This window comes from Rattus norvegicus, chromosome 18 (genome assembly GCF_036323735.1).
Source record: "Rattus norvegicus strain BN/NHsdMcwi chromosome 18, GRCr8, whole genome shotgun sequence".
Taxonomy (NCBI): Eukaryota; Metazoa; Chordata; class Mammalia; order Rodentia; family Muridae; genus Rattus; species Rattus norvegicus.
The window spans coordinates 51,807,253-51,820,655 of record NC_086036.1 but is presented as its reverse complement, the minus strand read 5'-3'; the positions used below and the strand labels follow the sequence as shown (position 1 = coordinate 51,820,655).

Genomic DNA, 13,403 nt, shown 5'->3' with positions numbered 1-13,403 from the left:
TTACCATTTTAGAATAATGCATGCAACATTAAATGAATTGTCTCGTTTTAAAAGGTGTCAAGAAAAAGGCAGCAGCTTTCGCCCCTCCCATCTCTAATCCCCATTTCTTCTAAAGACTACAAAAGACATTTTGATTTCTTGACACTCGGGTCAATTGGATAATGGGAAGGATATATGGCCCCCTCCTGCGAGTTCACAGTTGGTCCTCCATGGCTGCAGAAAAGATGAGAACACATTTTATAGCATTCTTATTTTCAATGTCTCTGCTTTTTCTCCATCAGTCAGCGTTAGGGTTTCTAAGTTGGGGAAAGGATTGCATCCAAATTGATATTTTTGTGGAAGGGGAGGAATTCGTTTTCTATCATCTTTTGGCGTGAGAGCTTGCTATAAAAGTACAATTTAGGGAAAATATAACTTTCGAGTTTCTAGTTATTAAGTAACATGATTAGATGTATTTCTCTTTGGTTCTTGTCCAAACAATCAAGATAATCTTTTTCATTTATAAATATATATGAAGCAGGAGATAAGTTTCTATGCTGTCACACAAGGAGAATGTAAACTTCTGGAAAATACTCTTCTGAACAATAAAAAAACTTAAAACATAAACCTGCGAAGTAATTCTCTATACGACTTAGCCATCGTATGTTGTGTTGTGGGTATTTATGACTTATTGGTTTGTAATGGGCAAGAAATAAACTTCAATGTGTTTTCTGTTCTTTGTAGTTTTTTTTGTTTCTGTTTCCTATTGCAATACTTTGATTTCCATTTGAAATCTTTGATTAGTTTATTGAGAAAAATAAATCTGAGTATAAGTTCAGAATGCACTATAGAGTTGAACTATAATTTGGATACTCAATATTTGAGTAGAAAGAACAATTTAAGAATAATGACATATCTATTACATAAAGAATATGTCCTCCACCTTAAACTACCAGCTTGCCATTTAGATTATATTTAATAATTACATTCACTGTAATGTTTTATATTTTTTCCTTGTCATAGCAAGGGTTTATTCAACGCACAGCAAATATTTGCAAGTCTCATTAACCTCAGAAAGCGTTCAAGAGGAAATTTATCAAAGAAAGTGACTTACTTGTAAAACTTTGCAATAGACATGAAACTTTCTAATTTAATGAACCTCCAAGTAAGATAAGAATAAGATTGACAGAGACTGGGGGAATCGACTCAGGAGTCCCATAAAAGCACAAAACCAGAAGCCATAATATATATGCAAAGGACCTGTAATGTAAAATAAAATGAAAGTAAAAGGTAATAATATTTATTTTAATTTTTAAGCTTTATTTACTTGTGTGTATGTGTGCATGCTTGTGAGCATGGGGAAGCCACAGGGTAAGTTTTAGTAATTAATTCTCTTTATTTAGTATGTGGGTCCCAGGATTCAATTCAGAATGTAAGACTTGGAAGCCCCGATTTGTTAAACTAGCCTGTTGGCTATCTCTGGTGTAACCCTTTCTCAGTGTACCCTTCTTCCAGTTCTCTGTGGAGGAGTATTTTTGATCTTTCCCCTGTTTCTTTTTAGTACCAATTCCCCAAATATCCAGGATCTAGAGTTCTCTGTGGAAAGGGTCTTGGTTTAGGACTTCGACCAGAATTGGTGCATTAGCCTCTTTGTTAGGTGAACCAATATTTTCAAGCCTTTGCTTGTTCAATATGATTAGGAAAGCAAGAATGGAGAGTCAAACTACCACACTTGTTTTCCCTGAAAAGATTTTTTTAAAAAAATGCCTGAATATTTGGAACCCAAAAGAACCTCTTTTGCAGTTCCACAAGTAGCTAAATTCATGATGCTCATTTATCGAGTTTGATCTGGTAAGCAGGATTTATAATAAAGACAGGGAAACAGGAGAGACCATGAAAAAAATCAAATGATATTTTACTGAAGACAATGTGCAGTTACTTCTCTGGCCAGGATGGGAGCAATTGGATCAGGCAGGAAAGACTGAATAGGTTGCAGAGAAGGTGCAGAAGAATATGTGGACCACGGAATGCTGTCAGCTATTGAAAGGATGCTCACAAAACATTAAGAAAGGACCACTATCAGCCTTAATCTATGGAGTACAAAAGAAAACCATGAGATGGCTTCACACCTCCCCAAGTGAGTAAAATCAAAAGAGCTGAGGACATTCAATGTGAGAGGGACCAGAAGTAACTAGAACTCTCACCTTGTTGGCTAGATATGAAATCATATTGAGAAATATGTAGATTCTTTTAAAATACAGTATGTGCTCATCTAATGGCCTACAAATTTACACCCACAAAAGGACTTGTACAAGAAGGTTAATAGTGTCTTAAAAATCTGAAACCAGTCTGAATATTACCCACAGGACAAAATTAAACAGGCTGTGCCATACACAATGGGATAGTGCTTGGAAGAAAAAACAAACTACTGGTGGTCAAAACCATGAATGAATTATTAAAATCTTAGCTTGAGACAAATAAGTGAGACACAAGAAGTACACATTGTATGACTCAGTTTACATAAGCCTACAGGTAAACAATGGGCCCAGTTTATAAGAATACATGGTTCAATTGCATCAAGCCTACACGTAAGCAATAGCATCCTTGGCTTATAAAAATAATAAGTTGCTCCCCAGGAGTGATCAGCGAGGGAAAGGGACAAGAAAGGAGACACGAGGGAGCTTTCTCAGAATGGTAGTTTTGTTTTACATTTAGATTTCACTTTTTGGCCTATAAGTGTACAAAAGAGGTGAAAATCACACTGAATCAGACACTTTAAAGGAATATAAAATATTGTATTATAACAGGATGTTACAGAACGAAAATAGATTTGGGAAAATATGTTAGAAAAAAATTGACTGGCATATGGAAAAATGTTCTTATGTTGTCATATATTGACAGCACATAAGAGAGCTAAACTTCTGCATATGTACTATGCACTGAGACTGACCCATAAGAAGTAGTTGTAATCGTTAAACTCCTGGAGAAACACTGTTTCTTTGTGATTAGGGATGACTGTTAAACATGACTATGACTAATTAGTTAGTCAGTTAATTTGAACACTGTCAAAGATTGAATCAAAAGTAGAGAAAATACTTTCACACCTTAAGTATTTTGTTTAAGATTTCAACCAATAAATGGTCACCCATTTTCTGGAAGGACATAGGGTTTTATTTGTTTTTTGTAATTTATATAAAATGGTTAATTCCTTCATTCCTTTATTTTTGGTGTGTATGTGTGGGCATTGGGTATGCACATGTGTAGAGGTCAGAAGACGACTTTAGGGAATCAGTTCTTTCACTGTGTGGGTCCCAGGGAGAGAACTCAGGCTGTTGAGCTTGGCTGTATGTGCCTTTACTGGCTGAAACCATCTTGCTGGTCTTGATGCTTTTAAGTAATATGTGTAGTATATGCTATATAAATAATCATTAAAATATATTTTATAATTCCCCTTCTGGCAATTTTGGATTCTTCTGCGAGGTTTCAAAGATGTTTAGAAATGTATGAGCCTAGATAATTATGTTTTAAAATTTATTACACCCATATCCAATTCAACAGGAAATTTAATCACTTTTATCAAGTCATTCCAAAGAAGCCAAATTATTTTTATGGACTCAATAGCTGTCTTTCTTTTATCCTCATTTTCGTGACATTTAATTATATTTTATAAACATATTAATAGGTAAAACCAACACAAACAAACTTATGAATAAAGAATCTTATTCTTATCCTGGTAACTGTCCTGGCATATGAAACAACCCAGGAGAAGAAATCCCACAGATTCCAGAGGCAGGCTCCCCAACCACAGAAGACTCTGCATCTTCTCTGTATTTCTTGGACATGAATCAACTGGTTTTGTGGAGACAATGGAGACTGTTGACTCAGTAAGTCTACTAAGTAGTCATAGTTAAGACAGCTTTTTCTGTATTTCCTCCCAATTTTCCCACAGTAATTATGTATATTTTTGATAAGAAAAACCACAAGCTTTTATAAAGTTTATATAATAAACAACTAGGAAAATTAATATATGTAGTCCAATTTTCAAAATTACTCCTTGTTCCTAGTAATGTTTGATAAATTCCGGGAAAGGCACATGCACCAAGAACTGTTGGCAGATTCACTGGAACCTTGGTTTAGACTCTGTCTGTAAAGAATATTGGATTGTAGCCCAAAGGTATCTTGAAATAATATTCTGAAATATGAAGACAAATCCTTAGCCTGAGACAGTTTCTTAATGTTTCCCTCTGTAGGCCATTTCGTATAGGGACATACCAGGAAGTTAGAAATAATATGTGATAGAAAGGGAATGTGTTTTAGGGTCAAGCGATCAAGGCCAATGATGACCATCTTTACTACTTCACTTGTTAACTGTTTCAGGGCGCACTTCATTCGACCCTGACTCATGGATATACCCTGTTTTGCCTAAACCAATCACTCGAAACCTTATCAGGGATGTCCAGACTTTTCACGTTGTAATGTGGTCTTGTCATCTATGAATGCCTTGACTGAATTCATACATGTCCTGGGGTGCATTCAGCTTGTGGGTCACAGATTGGACACAAGGTAACATTTCACACTAACCTACTAGTTGAATAAAAACATCCAAGGACTCGAGTTTTTAAAAACGTGTCTCCAAGGTTGATAGGTTTTTCTGTACAGGATTATCATGACCCAACCATTATTGAAATGATGTTGTTATTTGTGCCATGTACAATGTGATGTATTCCATAATATACTTAAGTGGGATTTCAATACAGAAGTAGACTTTTCATTCCAACCTGTCTGTCTGTATTTGAAATTGAGAACTGTCTGTTGAATGGTTAAATCTAATTGTTATTTGTATAACTGAATCTAGGAATGTTTTTATTGGTCTGATATCAATAATGAGTTTCAGGTGTGATGAGATGTTTCTGAATTCTTGTATTGTTAGGCAGTAGTGTGTGTGAATTTCCCAGCATGTTGCTTTGGTACTTCAGAATCTACTTGGCCCAAATCATAATACACTTAGTTAAAAAATTGCTTTGCAAAATGGATAAAGCTGTGTAAATACCTTTCATACATATGAGGGTTTCTGCTACAGAACAAAGAAATGGCATGATACACAAGTACAACTCAAAAGTTTTATAGGCTTGAGTAGCATGATAGGAAATCAGGCAATTATCTAAATTATTGAAGTAACTACTTACATTGTGGGAAAAGTTGGAAAGGCATTTTGGTTTTTTAAAATTTGTTCTGACATGGGAGCAAATTCCATTTATATTTAGATTGTTAACCATTGATGATATAAATAGCCTAGAAAAAAATAAATAATTGAAAAGTAACATATTTATTATTTAAAACTATTATCTAATATGCATGTGTATTATTTTCCTAAAATATTAAATTGCAACTCAAGGTTGAAAATTTGCTTTTCATATGAAAACAAATGGTATTATTTTGTAACTTCTGGTTAACCAACACTAAAAGTGGGAGGTGACTCAATAGAGAACCAAGTCTGATTTTTCCATTTTAAATTGAGCGTCAAGGCCCAGGAGGAAGTACAGTTGATAAAATGCTTGCCCTGCAGGCATGAGGACGTGATTTTGATCCTCAGAACAGCATTAAAAGGGTGGACAGAAAGAAGCATATTTGCAAACACAGTTCTGGGGAGTTAAAGACAGATCCCTGGAGCTTGCTGGCCTGTGTAGCCTACTGAGTAAGTTCCTGATCAGTGAGAACCCATTTCAAGAAACATGGTAGACATCACCAAAGGTGTGACTTCTGTCTTGTGAGCGCGCACACACACACACATTAATAGAATGTGAGGTGTAACTACTTAATTATACTAAGGGTTAGGCTAAGGGACAGAATAGCACCACAGCTATGTCTTTTGCTTTATTGTTATTGTTATTGTCATGCAGATCATCTGTTCTATGTCCACATGTGTGACAGATGACAAACTCTAGTTGTAGAGTTAGCCCTGAAATGCCTTGCATGAAGAGACAGCTCTCATTCATTCCTTTGTTGGAAATGTTGTGTGGGGATCTGGCAGTGAGTGAGCAGCCAATGAGACCCAATTCTTCTTACACTCCGGCCATGCCTTATCCTTTTCTCTCCAAACACTTTAAAATAGCCTTTTTATTTTTAAAAATCCCTAGCTATTTATAGACACAGTTTATTTATTAGTATAGATCCACTTTTTTTTTCAGGAGCAGTGGGCTAAAAACTGTATTTGGGCATCAGCTGACCAATTTTACTTTCCCCTACGTTAAAGCTATGCTTAAATTCTGGCCTAACTCTTTACCTAAGTGTTTGTCAAAGACACATGGAGGCCTATCAGTAATGATTGTGAGTTTTTTTCCAAACAGTTCATAATATGCCCCATAGGAAAGAACAGGCAGATAGACACACTGTGATATATGTGTGTATGTACCATGAAATATGACTAACGCAAGTGTATGTTGACTCATATAAAAAGTAAGACATGTGGAGCAAGATAAACAGGCAGAATGGGATGTACAAGGAATGCTTTCCTTTACACAGTATTGAAATAGGAAAAGTCAATCTAAATTGGTAACAGTCACATATCACTGGTTCACTGAGATGAGGGGTGGGTATGGGAGAAACCATGGGGACTGTTGGTAGGGATGGACACACATTGTTACTACGGATGCCAAGTATGAACGTCCACTCTGCATCCTTGGTAGCATGGAATATAATTGTATGTGAATTATATATGTTAAGAACAAATGATTTTAAATGAGCTCTGCCTCTGGGATTGCTCCTTTTCTACCACCACCACTCAAAGTTTTCCTAAGTGGAGCTACAGTCACAGTTATATACCTCCCACTGATGTAACAGTCAATAAAGTTCCTGTGCACACAAACTTGGGATGATTTTCTTCCTAATCGCAGAGTTTCCTCCAAGGTCCCGTATGTGAACTGGGGCAACCATGGTTTGTGACAGGCATAGTGGGACAAGGATCCATCAGCCCATGTAATGTACTGAGGCGTTCCACACAGTGGATAGTTAGATGACAGGTCAGTGGGGTCACCTTCATTGTAGTGTCAGGTGTCCACCACTTTATGGGGTCTAGGCGAGGAACCTCAAAGGAACTCTGGCCAGTCCAGCCTGGGAAACATGGCTCTTGCAGGCTTTGTCCTTCTCTATTCCCTCTTCCTTGCTAAAAACTGCTATATATTCCTAAAGCTAGCCACTAAGGTCCATTGCCACATTTGGTCACCCTTTCCTCCAGAGCCTGACTACTAAGGTCCAGCTATTAAAAAATATTGAAGTCCAGCAATCAAAAGTCCCTTTTGGTTCACCTAACAGGGGGTTTCCCCTTATCCTTTTTATTTTTGGTGGTGAGCCTAGCCTTTAACAGCTGAGCCATCTCCCAGCCCACCTTGTTCCTTTATAAACTGCCATTTTCCCATGTGCCACAGTCTGTCTTCTCTTTATCCAGAGGCAGCCCTTTGTCCTTCTCCAGGACAAATACCCCTTTCCCTCTTTCTCTTGTTTCCTTGCACTTCTCCTTGTCCTCTGTTTCCTCTATTTGTCTCTTACTCCCTGTCTTCTGTGCCTCTGTGGAAAATAAATTTCCTTTGTGCTGAGAACTTGCTCTTGGGGGTCCTGAGACAACACTTTTTCTTTCAAACTCTTTCCTTCATCTGATGAGCTTGGTACGTTTTCAGACCTGCTTTTCCTGGTGCCCAATCTTACATATATCACTTCTATTTCATATGAGAAGCACGTATATTCAGTTTTGTGAGTTAATTCTTCAGGAGCACCAGAAGCCTAATTGCTTACATCCCATGGCCTGTGCTTGAACTTTGTAGAACAGGTAGCAGCCAGCAGTAGTCGTAGTAGCTGTTGTTGTTGTTATAATTATTATTATTATATAATTATATTTTTATAATAAATAAAATAATTTTATTTTTCTTGGATATTTTGTGTTTGCATTTCAAATGTTATCCCTTTCCCCCCTCTCCCAAACCTCCTCTCCCTTCCCCTACGTCCGTGAGGATGCTCCCACTCCCACCCACACACTCCAACCTCAATGCCTTGGCATTATCCTACATTGGGGAAACAAGCCTTCACAGGACCAAGGGCTTTTCCTCCCACTGATGCCACATATGTGGCTGGAGTCATGGGCCCCTCCATGTGTACTCATTGGTTGGTAGTTTAGTCCCTTGGGAGCTCTGGTGGGGTTTGATTGGTTGATATTGTTGTTCTTCCTATGGGGTTGCAAACCTATCATCATCATCATCACCACCACCACCACCACCACCACCACCACCACCACCACCACCATCATCATCATTTTTAAGGTTTGTCAAAAAAGAGCTTAACCTTAACCTGGCTTCAAATCTCAAGTGTCCTTCCTGCTGTGATTCTTTGGTTTCCCCGGGCTTTCCACCAGATTCCCATGTGAGTTGGAGACTTGACCACAGTTGGAACTTGATTCCTCAAGGAACAACGAGAAGAGCTCCTGATCCTTAGTGGCTTTACCTTGCTGTAGGCTTTTCCATGTTAAGCCTCCCGGTTACTCAGAGCAGTTGAACATTATGCTTACTCTGTCACGTGTGATTTAATATGTGTGTGTTGTGTATATATAACTGTGGACTGTGCTGCTCTGGTATGTACCCATGTTCATGAGATCAGAGGCTACAGGAGGATGGATGGTTTGCTTTACTACTCTCCACCTCATGGCTTTGAGACTGAGTCTCTCACAGGTCCTGGAGCTATGCTGGTGGCCCCAAGTACCAGCAATCTTCCATAGCTGCCAACCAGTAATGGACATACAGGCCTGTGCATGTCCCTTCCTGCCATTTCTGATTTTTTTTGTGGGTGCCAGGATACAAACTCAGATCCTCATGATTTCATGGCAAGCGTTCTTACCCACTCAGCCATCTCTCCAGTCTTCACATGTGATTTCTAACCATCAGTAGCCCCATGTATGTCTGAACTTTATAAAAATAGACAACCAAAATTTCGAGTGAAATGTATTGTTCCTATATTCTTTTTTTTTCTCAGATCTGAAAATGTCTTTATTTTTTAGAAAATGGATTCCGGGAAGATTAAAAAGCAATACCAGAGGGCATAGGTGCAGAACTGGATGTATGTAGTCATTCAAAGCATCCAAGTAAGAATATGGCAATATAAATATCCAAAAAGCATCTCTTAGGTCTTCAAAACAAAATGTTTAAGTAATTCCTAACTAGTGAGCAGTACAGCATTTCCTAGACGGGAGAAACAGTTAACAGTAAAGTCTTGAAAGCCTTTTCCTTGGTTAATTACATGTAGACAGTTTGGCTTTGATCAAACTCCTTTAAACATGGATAACGGCATTACACAGGTCCACTGTTAAAACAGACATGTTGCAAATTACTTGTGGTATAATGTGTTCCAACAAAGCTTAGAAAATAAAGACGTTGAGTTGGCTTTGGACTAAGTTTTAATAGTCATCTCCTCTGCTGACAACTTCTTTACAGGTTGGGCGCAGCAGTATGGTATGTTCAAACTGTGCTGTGTATGATCCTTTAATGTCACAGAGTGGTGGATATGGATCTACAATGCCCAAGTCACACAGGTTCTTCAGAGCCATTAAGTATTTACTTTCTCCCAAGCGATCCAGCCACCTTCGGCAGAAGGCAAGGGTATCAAAGTTTTCATTGATGACATTCAACAAGTGTTTTGTTCTTGGAAGCCTTATTGGCACGTGTTCCACATCAAAATTTTTCATGTAGTGTGAACATTCCATATCGTCATGAACCACGCCCTTCCCTGTGCTACCAAAGGTCTCAATGGCATACACCTCTCCTTCCTCCATTCTTGTAGCTTCCCCTCCTTTCACAATGGGCACTGTTTTTCCAGCATGAATTCTATATGGCCCAATTGAATGTCCATTTAAGTTACGTATGGGTTTCACTTGGTAGGTCTTCCCATCTATTTCCACTTCATAGGACTCCATAACTTCTTGAATGGCCTCGCCGACATCACAGAGACGGATGTCAATCCCCGCACACTTTATTCCAGTATTGGTGGCATCTTTTACAGCTTTTAATAATATGTCATATTTGGGATTAAAAGTAACAGTAAAAGCACAATCAATTATTCTACCACTTATATGCGTTCCAAAGTCGATCTTACAGATGTCGTCGTACTGTAAGACTGTCGTGTCACCAGCATTGGGAGTGTAATGTGCAGCACAGTTGTTGAGAGAACACCCAGTAGGAAAGGCCAGGCCTGCATTTAACCCATTCTCCTTTATGGGCTTTCGGGAACAGTCTTCCAACTTCTCACATATTTCTATCATTGTCATCCCAGGCTTGATCCAGCTCATGACGTATTTCCTAACTTGCCGGTGTGCTTCGGCAGCTTCTCGGAAGTCGTTCCAAATCTCCTCACTAGCCTGGTCTAGCGCCTTTTTCTCTTCACTTGTGGTTCTCCAAGCAGCTGTCTGCCCATCTTGGGTGGGTGGGTATTCACACTCTTGTCCTTTGGGAAATACACCATTAGGATACAGGTCACATATTGGAACTGAGGGAGGGTCTGTTTGAACTCTTGGTCCTCTCTTCTTCTTTTTCTTCTTCTTCCCAGCTGCACCATCACCATCACCATCTCCATCTTCATCGTCATCATCTTTCTCTTTCTCCTCCAGTGCTTGTCTCTCCAACTGTTTTGCTACTTCGTCCACTGAGGTTCCCGATTCTTTATCAAGTTCTTGTTGCCCTGCTGACACAGCCCCTTTGCCCTTCTTCTTCTTCCGTCTTTTCTTCTTGGCGGCTTCCTCGGCCGTGCTGGAGGTTCCCTCTTCCCTGTCGTCTGGATCCAGGTCGCCATTCAGGTGGCCCCCGAAAGACGATGCCTCTTCCACGCCCGCCATGTTGCCTGAGAGGGAAAGAGAGAGAGAAGAAGAGAGAGAGAGAAAGAGGGAGCGAGAACGAGCAGCGAGGGCCCGCTCCTTCTTCACCCACCTCCACCAGCGACGCCGGAAGCCGCGCTCGATGGTCGGGTGTTCCTATATTCTTAAGACTTGAATAAATTGGCAAGAGTATAAAAGGAAGATGTTAAGTATTGTCATTACTTTGAAATTATCTCTTGGTGGCATGCAGTTGTCACCCCAAGATAACTAGAATATCTGCTATCTTCAGTTCCATAAATCCCATTAATGTGATATTATAAGAGAACCAAAAGAGTATAATGTCCTGTGAAGCCACGAGGTGAAGGCTTTGCCAACAGTTATCACTGGGAGGCAGAGGACTGCCAGAAGACTGATGTCATGTATGGCCGTTTCTTTAAGTTGCTTCCCCATCATGACTACTAGCTGTAAGTGACATTCTAGGGCTTGGGTCATTTGCCCCAGTAGAATTCTGATTTTCTTGCATAGCAAACTAGAGTTATGCAATAATCTGTTACAAATTTTCACCCTTTATATTCACAGAGTCATGATTGGATTTAATCCCCCAGCTTGCTTTATTAAGCTTGACTTGCATCACCTAACAGGAGATGCTAAGAGGAGAGGCCAATCCTATGCTTGTGACGTCTATCTTTTTTTTCTCCATCTTTATTAAATTGGGTATTTCTTATTTACAACTCAATTGTTATTCCCTTTCCTGGCCTCCAGGTCAACATTCCCCTAACCCCTTCCCCTCTCCTTTTATATAGGTGTTCCCCTCCCCATCCTCCCCCCATTACCGCCCTCCCCCCAACAATCACGTTCACTGGGTGTTCAGTCTTGGCAGGACCCAGGGCTTCCCCTTCCACTGGTGCTCTTACTAGGATATTCATTGCTACCTATGAGGTCAGAGCCCAGGGTCAGTCCATGTATAGTCTTTAGGTAGTGGCTTAGTCCCTGGAAGCTCTGGTTGGTTGGCATTGTTGTTCATATGGGGTCTCAAGCCCCTTCAAGCTCTTTCAGTCCTTTCTATGAATCCTTCAACGGGGGTTCCGTTCTCAGTTCAGTGGTTTGCTGCTGGCATTCACCTATGTATTTGCTGTATTCTGGCTGTGTCTCTCAGGAGAGATCTACATTCGGCTCCTGTCAGCCTGCACTTCTTTGCTTCATCCATCTTATCTAGTTTGGTTGCTGTATATGTATGGGCCACATGTGGGGCAGGCTCTGAATGGGTGTTCCTTCAGCCTCTGTTCTACACTTTGCCTCCCTATCCCCTCCCAAGGGTATTCTTGTTTGTGACGTCTATCTTGTTCTCTAGGTTGTCAATTCATTCATTGTTACCATTGGCCAATACTGTGTTTCTCATATAAAGAATGTGTAGAAGCACAACCAAAATGGCTTAAATATAAGCAACTCTCCTTTTTCTTACATTTAATTAAACACAAATTTTGCTGGGCCTTCATAGTTGTTGACTCTTCAGGGTTAGAGATCTCAGTGTCCAAGGTGTGGAGTAGAAACTGGAATTCAGTAATTTTAGGGTCTCAAATTCTTATGCCCAATAACTGTGAAGTACAAATATCTGATATTCAAGTTTCTGATATTCTGGTATCAGAAGGATACCAGAAACAGTAAATTGTAAGTAAAGACTGGTGGGAAGCAATATAGAGTTGGCATTCAGGAAATGACAGCCTAGCAGCACAAAAGAAAGTATTACTCCTACTGCCCAACAGAATAGTCCCATAGAGCATGGGTTCTCCACATAATGCACTAACTGGCAGGACCTATATATGTATGTAAAGGGTGCCGTAGTGTGTTTTGAAATTAAGTAGCATGATACCCTCCACTTAATCTTTTTTTCTTAAAATTGTTGACATTTTAATTAAAATATAACTATGTAACGTTTCCCCTTCTCTTCCCTTCCTCCAATCCCTCTAGTGTCCCTTTGTTTAACATTGTTTTGGCTCTTTGAATTTCTGTGGTTGTGTACAAATGATAGGCCTGAGTTTAATATCACTGAAAATTTGCCGTTCAAAGTGTGGTAGAGGCTGTCTTAGTTCTGTAGATTACTTCAAATAGCACGGTGATAACAATAACCATGCTTCTAATCAATGAATTCAGGGCAGCTTTCCATTTGTGACTTCAATTTTTCTCTCATCAATGTTTCATAGCTTTAATTATGCACATCTGCTATCTCCTTTAATAAATTTACTCCATTTTATTTTACTTTATATCTTTATGCTATTATTAATGAGGTTTTGAAATCCCCCCCACAGTCCATTGCTGGTATGTTGAAATATGTATGATTCTTTATCTTAATTTCATATATTCCAACTGTATTGAATTATAAAAGAGTAATACAATCAAAGATAAGTTTACTTATATCGCTCCAATTTTTATGACTTTTATTTCTTTTTCTTGTCTAATTGTTCTTACGAGGACATCTAATAATAAGTTGAATAGATGTTGGAAGAGAGGCTAGTTTAGTTCTTTTTTTTTTTTTTTGGTTCTTTTTTTTTTCGGAGCTGGGGACCGAACCCAGGGCCTT

At 39.1% G+C, this 13,403-nt stretch overlaps 1 pseudogene; it reads right to left on the bottom strand.

The window, feature by feature from the left end:
• On the bottom strand, positions 8,989–10,974 carry Metap2-ps1 (methionyl aminopeptidase 2, pseudogene 1; annotated as a pseudogene).